Below are 14,717 nucleotides of genomic sequence, written 5' to 3' on the forward strand. Positions count from 1 at the left end.
TCCTATGTATTGGTGTTTCTAAATCCTTGGTCCCAATTTGTTTGGGCACCATTTTGTTTGTGATGTTGTTATAGGAACAACTGGAGATGCATTGGATGCTCGGCTCACTAACCAGGAAGGTGTTGTCACCATGTGCTTATTGGAGTCAAGGTAGGATGATCAATGAACCTATATCTATTACATTCAATTGGTATCTACTGCATCATTCAAATGCTATCTCGGTAACAAGTACCATCATCTAAGTCATGCATACATTTCTTGCATCAACCTTGTGTAGGTTGTATCATGGCATGGAATTCATTCTTTCTTGTGATACTTGTTGCCTTTCTCAAAGCATTCCAAGAATGATCCCTTGTTGATAGTTGCGATGTCTTTGATGTTCGTGTGGTTGGACATCATTTATATACAATAAGACCATATCTAGCCATGGTCTATGCTTACCAGCAAATATCTTATTGGTATATTTATGACTTCCTTATGGATATCTGGTTCTTTCCTTTTTGTAACTATTTTGTGCGTACATCATTCTTTGTGAATTCATATCATCATGATCTTCATCTACCTAGAATCTTATACACTTGAGAGAAGACTAAAAACATCACATTTGAACTCATCAACTCCCCTAAGCTTAAGTCTTGCTTGTCCCAGAGCAAGCACCGCAACTGGTAAAAATAAGTTTATCGCGGTTTTATGAGATGTGGAGACATATAGAGGAATGAGTCCATCACAAGATATCAAAAAGGAAAGAGATAAAAGATTGCAACAATCAGTAGCACATTTCCACTATTCAGATGATCACCAAGGCTTGCACACCTTATTACGCAATTCATTAATGAACATGGCACAACTTTATGTATTAGGACATCCTTTATTTCAACTGGGAAAATAGCGGGGAATCCTCCTCTTATTGAAAATATTATTCTTCACTTTCTTTTTCCAACACTTGAAACATATTTATTTTCCCACCTCACAATTTGTTTTCATGTGATACGAAAGTTAAATATCTTTGTTTAAGAGAGATAATTTTTTTATTAATTTTGTAGATCTTTACGCTTTAGCTATTTGATCTATTTGTTTATTTCATTGGACATAAGACTCAATCTTCTATGCTCAAAGTTTTAGTAGTTTAAAACGTGTGTTCCAGCACTTATATCTATTCTCCTTCTGTAGTCATTCAAAAACGTGTGGAAGACTTATGATCATCTCATTTAGTGCACATGCCCTACGAATTGAAGAAAACTAAAATCTCATATGTTTCCCAAACAAGGTAAAAATGTTCATAGATCTAAATATCCATGACTCAATGAAGGAGATTCTTCCCACTACAAAAGAACAACTCGTTGATGATACACGTTTGTCATAGTAGGTCACGTTTTCTGTCACACATGTACATCCGCGAAGATTTTATAACAGAATCAAGATAGTCATACTTGTGCTATCATGGAAGTGTTCCATCACAATACTCAATTTATCATCATGGAAGTATCCACTTCCATGATGATAGATGGCGTGTCATGGATGTGTTTTCGTCAAGGGTAACCGACATGTGGCAGCCATCATAACGGGTCACCGCTAAGCTATGGAGTGCGGGTTTTGGATTCGATACCAGTTAACTACCCCGACCAATGACGGTTTTCACATGTCAAATTCTCATTCCCCAATGGAACCACACTCCAGCGCTGCGTTGTGACAGTTGTCACCCATCCAATGGACGAGATGTGCCTATGAAACGACGACACATGGAATGGCACAACAGTGGTCCATTTAAGATAAAAGGCTCGATTGGTCTAGAGCTTGCTTAAGGCCCACTTGACTTGGTCAAAATTTAGTGGGCCAGCCCATTGAAAGCGTGTTGACAGCCTCTTTGCATATAGCCCATTTATGGCTCAGGTATGCATGACCTGTTATGGCTTGTCTTAATTTAGCCTATTAGATTCATGTGAGCCATCCAATATGGTTCCATCCCATTGATACTGTCAGCCCATGTGTGGCCCGTCACATAACAATGCGTGTGACACCAGGGCAGGAGACCGCCTCTTTTACTTGGTTAGGAGGTGGCGCGACAAACACAGATTCTACCTGGGCGTGGTTGATCTAGGACATGATGATTTACCTAAGTTCGGACCGCATTGTGCTTAACACACTCCTCCTCCTTTTTTAGTGGATTCTTTGGTGGATTATGTTTTACAAAGAGTGGAGTGGTGTTTCTTGTTCCCTAGAAAGGAAGAAGTGATCCCTATCTTAGTGTTTCTAGCAATCCAAAGACCCCCCTTATAGTGTAAGGTATCACCACAATAGCTATAGATGGCAAGTGTGTACATTGTGTACCGTCTACCATATAACTACAGCGTTAAATGTGGGTGCATGTGTCCTCATCTCCTGGCTCCGTGAACAGACGCCTATCATATCACCACCGCTTAGGGTGACTACCTTTTATCACCGCCACACGTAGCAAAATAGGTGTCGAGCACAGTGAAAATGGGGCCACCTGTGTGGCACGTCACAACCACTTAAGAGTGAGGCGGCTTCCAACGAGCCATGCGACACCAAAGGTTTGCGACTTGCGGTGCCACCGAGACGGGCCGCTGCAGTACTCGTGGGTTGTCCCCCCATCGAGTCGGGCTACATGGTTGGTCGGACGCTCGTTCCCGGGGAACGACCCGTTCGCGGGAGCCCTCACCTCAGGCGTTCCCGAGAGAGGTGCGGGCATCTTGATACCTTCTCATTGATGTGGTAGTGTACATGAGGATAATATCCTTTCATATATAGTTGTGAGGCTCTAGAACCTTTCCTTGCTTGAATCCCTAGAATGAAGTCTTGGCAGAGCTTGGGGCAACATAGTTCTCTTGGCGTTTTCCCGGCAACAAGCCGGTACGGCCCACACACAGGATAGTCAGCGGGTACCCCTTACTTGCGACACTGACAGACGTATTTTGGCCCATATGAGCCATTTGTATCTGGTGGTACTTTAATGGCCCGTGGTGATTGTGGCCCCGTCAAGAATAGTAAATGACTTTGAACCCATTAATTGCCCATGCTCTGGTTGGGCCATTTCCAGCTGCTCCTCCTTGATGCGGCTTGAAACTACGTCGGTATTTCCCCAAGAGGATGGGATGATGAAATATAGCTATAGTGGGTATTGAGGGAGTCCTTGATTAGGGGGTCCTCGGGTGTCCGGGCTATTTGATATGGGCCGGAGTGATGGGCCGTGAAGATACAAGCATAAGACTTTCCCTCCGTGTCCGGGTAGGACTCCCATATGCGTTGATGGCAAGATTGGTGTCCGGATATGATATTTCCTTCTCCACAAACTAACTCTGTACAAACCTAGATCCCTCTGATGTGTATATAAGCCGGAGGGTATGGTCTGTATATGCTATCAGAATTCTCATAGGCTAGACAGCTAAGGGTTTAGCCATTACGATATCGAGGTAGATCAACTCTTGTAACCCCTATACTCATCAAATACAACAAAGCAGGACATAGGGTCTTACCTCCATTAAGAGGGCCTAAACCTGGGTAAACATTGTGTCCTGATTGTCCCTTGTTACCATCAATCCTCAGACGCACAATTCGGGTCCCCCTACCAAAGATCTACCGGTTTTGACACCGACATTGGTGCTTTTATTGAGAGTTCCACTGTGTCGTCAATAGAAGGATCGATGGCTCAACTTGTCATCGACACTGATGTTGTTTCTGAGGAGACTTTTCTCCCTGGACAACTCTTTGTGTTTGGTGGCTTCACTCTGCATTCCAATGCAACTGGTCACCTCAAGCAGATCGACAACTACTCCCTTGGTCACCAAATCAGGTTTGGAAGCTTGAATTATGTTGCTGATACCCGAGGAGACTTGATCTTTGAATGCTTCACAGCCTCGACTGCCGCTCCTCATCTACATGATGGAAGCCCGTCGGATCCACCATCAGACTCTGCTCAAGGATCAAGTCTCGTGTCTGCCCTAGCCTTAGATCTAGAGGAAACCACTCTGTCCGAAGACGGGAGGATAAACCCCACTGGACTCTCTCCCATTATGGAACTTTCGGCCAGAGACCCAGAGGCGACCATGCCGTCGGCGGGCCCGGTGTGAAACATGACTCTTCCTATCATCGGGAAGCTGGACTCGTCTCTGGATGTCAACTCCGAACTCCCGAGGTCTGTGTCCCCCGAGCTCGGTCAAGTAATGATTACTGGACCCGGCTCTGCAGGTCCTCAGGCAACGGTCCAGACTTCGCTCCTTAATGAGGCACTAGACTTAATGCGATCTCTCGCCATCACGGAAGTGTGACTTCTGAACTACACCGAGCCTAAACTGGGGGCTGAGAGCGGGGAATTTTACGCCCCACCCACCACCCACTGAATAGCCATTGTCGAGGACCTAACTGACATGCTAGACTACGCCTCCGAAGACATCGATGGTATGGACGACGATGCCGGAGCCGAATTAGGCCAAAACCCTCTTATCACAGGGCGTTGGATGACCACTTCTACTTACGATATGTACCTGGTGGATACGCCCGATAAGAAGGACGATGGTGGCACACAAGACCCAATTGAAGACAAACCCGTCGAGGCACCACCAAAGCACCGACTTCAGCGGCGCCGCTCACGATCGCGTCGGTAAAAGGAAAGCAGTACCGGCACCAGAGATAATGACACTCTGGACAATGCCAAAGACCCCGACCACTCCATTTAACCCAAGTTTGAGAAGGAGGAGAGGGAAGACGGTCAATCCAACCCTGAACACGCCAATCACGAGGATTCAGAGGACAACAATTATTTACCTGTCTCTGAAGAAGATGTTAGCATCGGCAATGAAGATTTCATCATGCCAGAGGAAACCCTCGAACAAGAATGCTTCAAGCGTCAGCTCATCGCCACTGCGAGGAGCCTGGAAAAGAAACAACAACAACTTCAAGCCAAACATGCCACGCACAACGACAGATGGACTAAGGTCCTGACAGCCGAAGAATATGGCCTCGTGCGCCCGACAAAGAGCTACCCAAAGCGCAGGCTGTTACCACAATTTGATGACGAGGCCCTGGAGACAATACCATCGAAATACAATCATGTTGATCAACCGGACCGACCACCATGTGGATGGGACAAAGCGGCTACTTATGCCGAACACCAGCCCGCGCCACCAGTCTGGGCTACACCTACGACTTACGTCAGGACCTGGACAATAGAGCCGGCTAGAACAGATGAATCTACAGATCAAGGGGACATGCTCCAACATGAGACGACGACCATTAAGCCTGGCATGAAAAGCATAACCAAGTTCGGGCTGAGAACCAAACACGGATGTCATCCGAACTCCATCGTGATGTTGCCCGATATAGAGGCGCCGCACACCCCATGTGCTTTACTGATGAGGTAATGCAGCACCAGTTTCTGAAAGGGTTTAAACTCATAAACATCGAGGCATACGATGGAACAACAGATCCCACTGTATGGATTGAATATTTTCTTCTCCACATTCACATGGCTCGCAACGATGACATCCACGCCATCAAATACCTCCCCCTAAAGTTAAAAGGAACAGCACGACACTGGTTGAATAGCCTCCCAGAGAACTCCATTGGTAGTTGGGAGGACTTGGAGGATGCTTTTCGAGACAACTTCCAACGCACTTATGTCCAGCCACCGGACGCCGATGACCTTAGTCACATAGTCCAGCAACCCAGAGAGTCAGCCCACAAACTCTGGACCTAGTAACTAATAAAAAAGAACCAAATAGTCAATTGCCCGGACGCCGAAGACTTAGCAACCTTTAAGGACAACGTCCAATATGAATGGCTCGCCCGACATCTCTGTCAGGAAAAGCCGAAGACTATGGCAGCTCTTACTGCACTTATGTTCCGCTTCTATGCAGGCGAAGATAGCTGGCTGGCTCATAGAAGCAATAGTACCAGCAACTCTGGCACCTATGAAGCCAGGTGTGGCAATGGAAAGCCATGACACAACAAAAACAAGCATTGGAACAACAACGAAGAAACCGAGGATATGGCGGTAAATGCCGCATTCAGCGGCTCCAAATCCGGCCAACGGAAGAAGCTATTCAAAGGAAATAGAGACGGTCCATCCAATTTGGACAAAATACTAGATAGGCATTTCCAGATTCATGGCACCCCTGACAAGCCTACCAACCACACTAATAGAAACTGCTGGGTTTTCAAGCAAGCTGGTAAATTAAATACCGAACACAAGTGGAAAGGACCTCCAAGCAAGGACGATGACGAACCCCTCCCTCCGAACACCGGGGGACAAAAGAAGTTTCCCCCCGAGGTGAAGACAGTAAACATGATATATGTCACGCACATCCCCAAGAGGGAACACAAGCGCGCACTTAGGGACGTCTATGCTGTAGAGCCTGTCGCCCCAAAATTCATCCCCTGGTTGGCTTGTCCGATCACCTTCGATCGCAGGGACCACCCAACTAGTATCCATTATGGAGGTTCGGCGGCCCTGGTACTTGATCCCATCATCGATGGATACCATCTCACTAGAGTCCTTATGGACGACGGCCGTAGTCTGAACCTGATCTACCAAGACACTGTCCGTAAGATGGTTATTGTCCCATCAAGAATCAAGCCTAGCAATACTACCTTTAAAGGAGTAATACCCTACGTAGAGGCCCACTGTACGGGCTCCCTAACATTGGAGGTAGTCTTCGGTTCTCCGGACAAGTTTCGAAGTGAAGACTTGATCTTCAATATCGTCCCTTTCTGCAGTGGTTATCACACGCTTCTTGACCGCGCGGCGTTATCACAGTCAATGGAAATATGGAACGTTCCCTCCGTACTGAGGAGCACACCACGACCCTTGCAGTCGAGATACAAAATAACCTTATAAAGCCGAATAACTCATCAGTCATTAAGACCCCTGACATAGCCAAGCGAGTCCGAGCCGCGGTACAACATAATAGCTCAGCGGATCCGGAGCTTGAATAGCAATTCAACTACCATCGATCGCCCCATAAGGTTGCGGCACACGTATCGCCGCATGCATAATTACGCACTTAAAATACCTTGGGCAGCGCCGGGGGCATACTGCGGAAAAGGTATATAGTACGGCTTGACCTTATTCGGACCTTAACCTTTTTTTGACTATATATTGCAAGGCAAAAGCCTCACAACTCTCTTTATTAAAACCAAGAAAAGAGTCATTTACAAACTAAAAACAAAGAAAAACTTACAACAAAGATACATGGAAACGATTAGACTATACAAACAACTAGGGCAGGTTAGTCAGCTAGTCCAGGTAGCTATCCTTAAATTTATATTTAATCATACGAGTTAACAGGGTCATGTCATGGATGAAGTCGTGCCTCGAATTCCTGAAAAGAGGCTTTTCATTTCTGAAAACCTTTCCATTTCTGATGATCCAGATGTTCCAAGCAGCAGTGAAAACCACCTCAGTGAAGAAAGGCTTGCCAAAATCATTCCTGGCCTGCAAAGCCATCTGATATGTTGTCATGTCAGGCATAGGGTCCCATGTAATTTGCAAATAATTCCATACCCTTTGACTGAAATTATAGGAGAAAAAAGGTGTCCAACATCTTCATGGATTAAATGGGAACAAAGAACACAAGTATGATCATCCACATGCCAGTGCCTACGCTGAAGCATATCCTTGGTGTTTAACCTATCTCTCAATAAAAGCCACCCAAACATCTTGATCTTCAAGGTACATGAACTTTTCCATATCCATGGAAATATAGGATCAACCACAACACTGCCATGCACTTGAATATAGTATGATTTGGGTCTAAAGCACCCCTTATTGAAAGGCCAAATCCATTGATCATTCATTACAGAGATCTGATAGTTAGCCAAAATTTGCTACACAGATTGCAGGTCCTGAAAAGCTTGTGTGGACAGAGGTAACTGGAAATTTTCTAGCAAATCATGCTCCAAAACTTGTGCCATAGAGAGCTGCCCATCAAGAACATATGAAAATAGACGTGGGAAGCTTTGACTAATGGGTGAGCCATTCAGCTCCAATATCCAAGTATCATTCCAGAACATTATGGATCTCCCATTGCCAAGAGATGGCTTAGCAATCTAGCAATATTTTGAAAATAGCTTGAACACATCCCTCCACAAGAATGAACCACAAAGAGTAGTTGCATGAGGCATAGATTCATGGTAATACGAGTCCCATATCAGACCAACCCAAGGAATATCATGATGGTTATAAAACTTATGAAGGAATTTCATGAGAAGGGCCCCATTCTGCACTCTCAAATTCAGAACTCCTAACCCACCTTTGCTTTTTGGAAGGCAAACCAAGCTCCAAGAAGCAAGAGATTGTCTGGGTGTGTCCGTGTTGCCTCTCCAAAGACACTGCCTCTGTATATGCTCAATTTGGTTCAAAATGCCAGGTGGAATGTCCAGAGTGCAGAGAAAGTATATTGCAATAGAAGTAAGGACAGTCTATGACAACTGCAACCTGCTGCCTTGATTGAGGAAGCATGAAGTAGCAGAAAGTCTCCTCTCAATTCTATGTACAAAGGGCATGAGATCTTGAAAAGAAGGCCTAGTGGTGCCCATAGGCAAACCAAGATAAGTAAAAGGCATTGTTCCCAGCTTACAGCCCAGGAAAATTGATACTCTGTTAGCTTCCTCCTGAGAAACTTTAAAAGGTATCATCATGGACTTGGAGAAATTAACAGACAATCCAGTAGATGCAGCATAAACCTCCAACATGCCCTTCAAAGCAAGAAGTTGTTGATCCTCAGCAGGAAGAACAATCAAAATGTCATCAGCATACTGTACTATAGGATAATCCTGACTGTTTGTAAGAATTGGCAAAGATAAGATGCCTTTTGCAACATGTCATTGACCACAGATTGAAGCATGTCAGCAGCTAACATAAAAAGAAGGGGAGACATTGGGTCCCCCTGTTTGACACCTCTCTTACACTTGAAATGATGGTCAGGCACACCATTCAGTAAAATAGAGGATGAACCATAGGATAAAATTCTCCTGATCCAAGAAATCCACTTTTCAACCTTTGTACCTCAAGATTCTGATAATTGCCTCATGTTCAATGGTGTCAAATGCCTTTGTGAAATCCAACTTGAGAAACACAATAGGTCTCTTAGAAGCTTGACATTGATGAATATATTCAAAGCACAATCCCAAACAGTCATGTATAGATCAAGACTTCAAAAAACCATACTGGTTTTTATGAATGCATGACAAAATCAATTTTTGCAACATGTTAGCCAAAAGCTTAGTTAAGAACTTCAGACATGTGTTAGTGAGCCATATTGTTCTATAGTCACTTAAAGTCTCAAGACTTAATTTCTTGGGGATCAAGGTTATCAGAGAGCTATTAATGCATTCAAGATCCAATTTCCCTTCTGAAAAATCTTGCACAAGTAGCATAAAGTCATCCTTGATAATCTCCCAACATCTTTTTAAAAACAAGCCAGTAAAACCATCAGGTCCAGGGGCTCTATCTGGAGGCATCTGCTTAATTACCAGATTAACCTCCTCATCAGAAAAAGGCTTAGTAAAATCATCCAACCCATCAACCTTTTTGATTATGGTTCCTAGATCAAAGCCCATCTGGATCTCATTAGAGCAGCCCATTCTTTGCATGAAATCCTTCAAAAACATAGCTGCCATAGCAGAAGGGTCAGAGACCATAGTGTCATCCACAGTTATGCTAGATATGGTGTTGGACCTAAAATGTTCAGTTGCCATTGCATGAAAAAAAATTAGTGTTCTCTTCCCCAACCTTAATTAACCTAATAGTGCATATTTGCTTCCAATATATGAACTGAAGTCTAAGAACTTCTTCCAAATGAACCTTCACAATTCTTCTAAAGTAGGATTAGGGCAAAGAAAGAGGCCTCTGTTCCTCAAGAGAATCAAGGCATAAAATAACCTTATTACAATCACAAGTTAAGGACTTAACCTTTGAAAGATTAGTATGCCATATCTTGAGTGTGTGTCTTAGGTTTTTGAATTTAGCTGTGATGACAGCAGCAGAGGACTTTTTGTGCACTGGCTGGGAACAAGAATCTTTAACACAATGAAGTTAGCCAGGCAGGTTGACCCAATAATTTTCAAAATGAAAAATCTTTGCCTTTGGGACCATTGTTCTGATAGAAACCACACAGGGTGTATGATCAGAAGCAGTCCTAGCAAGGGGAAGCACCATAGTGTTTGGGTAACTGCAAGTCCAACTCACACCTTGTGAAAAACCAGTGAATTTGCTCTAAGAGAGGTACATCTTGCATATTGGACCATGTAAACCTTCTCCCTTTTAAGGGTAATTCAATTAGCCCCAGGTGACCAATGAATTCATTAAAAAGAAGCATGTCATTCACATTTCCTCCTGGTTTATTTTTGTTTTCCATAGATCGCAAGAAACTAAAGTCACCCAGCAAAAGCCAATTAGCATCAACAGGAATGGACAGATTATGCAGCCATTTAATGAACTCTTCTCTGGCAGGGATTTGACAAGGGCCGTAAACAGTTACTAAAGTCCATATATTAGAATTATGTTTAGATTGAAATTCCACAGTGATGCCATAGCTTATCGAAGCAATCAGTTTGCCACTAAAAAGTGCAAAGTTCCACAACACAATCATACCACCAGAAGCACCAAGAGATGGAACGACAACAAAATGATCAAAACATCGAGGGCAGAATTTGCGAATGAAGCGCTGATCCATCATTTCACACTCAGTCTCTTGCAGGCAAATGACTGAACACCCACTTTCATCATTTTTTTGACGAACTACACGCTGCCTATATTCAGAGTTGAAGCCACGCACATTCCAGCATAAAACCTTCCAATCTCTAAAGTTGTTCTGATTCATTACAGACCTAAGCAAAATAGAAGCAAAGTACCACCACATGGCAGTACAACTCCAGCCACACACCATCAACAAAGTACTGATAAGAAAGCAAATAAAGCCCTAGATTGATGGTTTTCACATTGGTTAACCATAAACTCAACGAGAATAAGGCTCTACTTATCATCAGACAATGGGGCAGTTGAGCAAGACGTAGGACCAGCATTAAGCTGGCCAACAAGCAATTCCAAGATGACCCCCAATGTGCTGAAGAACCCTGATATGAGTGGGAGGAGGAGCAGCCTCATGTGAATCTTCAGGCTCATGCACAAGTGAACTATGCAACACTTTGCGCTTCTTCAGAGGCTTTGCAGGCGACTTCTTCAGAGAAACTGGTTTGGGCGAACTATGCTTGAAGCCATCCCTGAGGGCCGATAAACGAGCACTTCGTTTGACCTCAGACTCAACCACAACAGCTTTGTGCTTGCGAGACGGTGTGATCCTTTTACGGAGGCAGTGAGGCTTAACGCGTTCATCTCCACCTCTGACAGAATAGAAGGGGCAGCGTTAGACAAGGCAAAATCATCCCAAATATCAGATTTATCCACAACTGCATCAAAACAGAGAGCACGAGCCACACTAGGCTTAGGACAAGCAGTCACAAACTTGCGTGGTGGGGTCTGATGATACACCAACTTATTGCCCATGCTAGTGTACAAAAATGACACATCCCATGATCTCTTGGATAAGACAACTGGCTTTAAAGGACTAATGGCTGGCATTCCTTTTGGAATATGCAGAGCATCCATAAAAGGCATCACTCGAGCAAAGCTTCTAGACCATTGCATAACAGGCGGAAGCTCGGGTCCAAACACAGTAAGCACCCGGCCAATAACAATCGGGTGTTGAACCACATGAGGTTGATACACTACCACTGCTTGTTGATTCTCGGCTTCTGAGTTATCAGCTGGCCCCTAATTCTGCAGTACTACTGATTCCTGAGTAACAACATGCATATCCTCATCCTCAATCCAATCCTCCACTTCAACATTATCATCATTGATATCTCCATGATGGTTGTGAGGCTGCACAGGTGGGTCATCCCAACCAATCTACGGAAACTCGGGCATGACAAAATTCAAGTTGTCGAACTGCAAATGACCAGACAAAGGGTGGGGATTGCCATTGAGGGGCATCTGATCCTCATCACCCGACAAGATATCGGCGAACTTAGCAGACAGAACATAAACAGGGGCAGTCCATGAAACCCTAGTTCCTCCAAAATCTGCATACTCACGATAAACCACATCACGAGGAACTTGTTCAGGGCATGGGAAAGAAGCATAAACCAGAGTTCTGACCATACGAGGATCCTCCTGGTGCCACAGATGAAATCGACCGAAAGTACTAACAACATCAGGTATGTATTGAGTTGTGCGGTAGTCTAATGGAACACCCAGAAGCATAATCCAGCCACGGCGAAAACCTTGAGTAGCTCTATGATTGATTCCATGATCATGCGGGATGAAACGGACAAGGTTGCCATTGCCAAGGTCATAAGGCGTATGATCCATAATGGTATGTCTAGATGCAGGGCTATGAAACTCAAACAGACCAACACCCTCGATCCATGGCTGATCACTAAGCACATCATGGTGAAGCTCAGTAATCACGGAATCACTAACCATCAGACGTAATTGTTGAAGCTGCCCAGGCGGCGGCGGAGGCTCGATGATGCCATTGGCGTATAGCTCATGACGATGATCTGGAGCAACTGCAAGCGAGAAGAAAGTATGTGGCAGACGCGTCGGGATGCCATCGATGATGTCAAAGCCATGCTGGATGAACTCCATCGGATCCAGAGCAAATTTGCCATTGTTGGGGAGTCGATGGTTGTGGAGCAGAGGAAATCAGGGAAGATGGCTGGGATGTGACAATACCCTGATGGGACGCGTGGGTAGTCGTCGCAAAACCCGAGGAGTCCCGTGGTGGTTGAATAGGATTGTGACTCGTGGCAGGTATGGATACCACCGCCTATGATTTACCCAGATATCTAGCAAAAAATTTCACTTTCCAAACATATCCATTATCTCGAGCCCATTGAGTGCATTGAAAACGGCGATGACCAAAACGATTGCATGCTAGGCATATTGGACAAGCAGCTGACAGGTGGCCCTGCTGATGACATTTGTTGCATGTCAGTATACGGGTCACCATGTCATCGACCATAGCATCAAACACCGCATCAGCTTCCCGTGTTAACAGAATGTGACCGTGCAGGTCATCCTGGGGGCTGAGTGAATCCAGCCCAGCCGCTAACTCTGGCCCAACATGGGAAACCGGAGATTCTTGGGCCGACGTGACCGAATTTTGGAGATTCTCCTCTCTGCCATGCAGATCATGCAGTTGCGAAGAGTTGGCCAAAATATCCAAACATTGAATCACCGACGATCTAACAGAACGAAAAGCAATGGAAGGCGCCGCCGCCATCCATTGAAGGTTCACCGGCGGTGGGGGAGGAACAATAGACCTCTCATGTGCCGAAAAATCATAACCCGCATCAGAGAGGGCCAGAATATCATCCTGGGTGGCAGGGTACTGGTAACCCTTACAAGCATCATATTGTTGCAGCATGGCGAAGGAAAGCTTCTTCCTAATGGCTTGCCCCAATCTAATGGAAGACTTGCAAGGTGGATGATGCATAGCCAACATCCCTAAAGCCGCACGATGTTTGGATGGACTAACCAGAATCCACTCAGCATCACACTCTAATTTCCAACGATAAAACTCACGCTCCCAATTAGGTCCTCCATGACCCCATAGATTAAAATAACATTTAAAATTTGGGCAAGCAAATGAGAGTAGATGAAGAACTCAGAAGCCAACTTGTTTAGAAGAAACGTTGAAGGAAAAAACCTTGTCCCGAATGCATGAAACTCCCAACACAATTGCAGAACCTCCAATGGCCGCCTCTAGAGCCGCCGCCACAGAATCTTCCGAGAGTGGAAAATCATGCCTTCCAAAAGACACAACCATCGTGAAATATTCAGTGTCGTCCGTAGGATGGACGGGAAAGCTAGTAGATCTAAAAACCTTATCCACAAAATCAAAACCCTTGGAGAAATCCAAGCCAAGGATTGATCCAGAATTGGTCGCCATGAGAAAATAGTATCACCCGAAAGAGGAGAAGACGCCGGAGATGATGATCGGAGAGGATCCTCAGATCAGTGGTGGAGTGGATAGATCACCGCCGATGGGGGTGGAGGTGCGGTGGGAGCCATCCTTCCGCTGATGGGTTATACTTCCTACCTTCTGGACCTTAACCTTTTCCTTTTTTCCTTTTTTTATTATAGGTTCATTAAAAACCTTCCTACTCTATGGTCGTACATCGGCTCTTTTCCGGGCTCCCCTTTTTATAGGTGACCATCGACTTTTCCTCTCAAAGGATTTTTCACCAAGGAGAAATGGCGCAGACGTGTGGCAGGGCACCACAGGTATCTTCAAGACCACTGTTTGTTAGGCCCTGTGTATAACTTTCCCTTGTGTAAACTCTTGGCATGTAACATAGCCTTGATATTCATGGCATTATCTATAACAACACGTCTCAATGCATTAACCAGGATATAAAGGAAATAGTTGCTCACCACTTTCAGCTGTTTTCCCTCCTTACTTCCGATTGACACACATGTTTTAATCCGGCCTTAACACCAGGAGCTGTATTCGGCTCTACACATTTTCAAAAGTCCGAACACGTGTAGGGTACTCTTTGGCGTCCCGAGTATTGCTCTGTATGCATCGACTCCGAATCATATCTTTGGGCTATAGTTGGGTTTCCCGACTCCTCTGCTTACCACCTTACATTCCGCCAGTTCGGCTAAGGTAGTAAAGGGAGAAATACTGTGA

The sequence above is a fragment of the Triticum dicoccoides genome, chromosome 4B (genome assembly GCF_002162155.2).
Source record: "Triticum dicoccoides isolate Atlit2015 ecotype Zavitan chromosome 4B, WEW_v2.0, whole genome shotgun sequence".
Lineage (NCBI taxonomy): Eukaryota > Viridiplantae > Streptophyta > Magnoliopsida > Poales > Poaceae > Triticum > Triticum dicoccoides.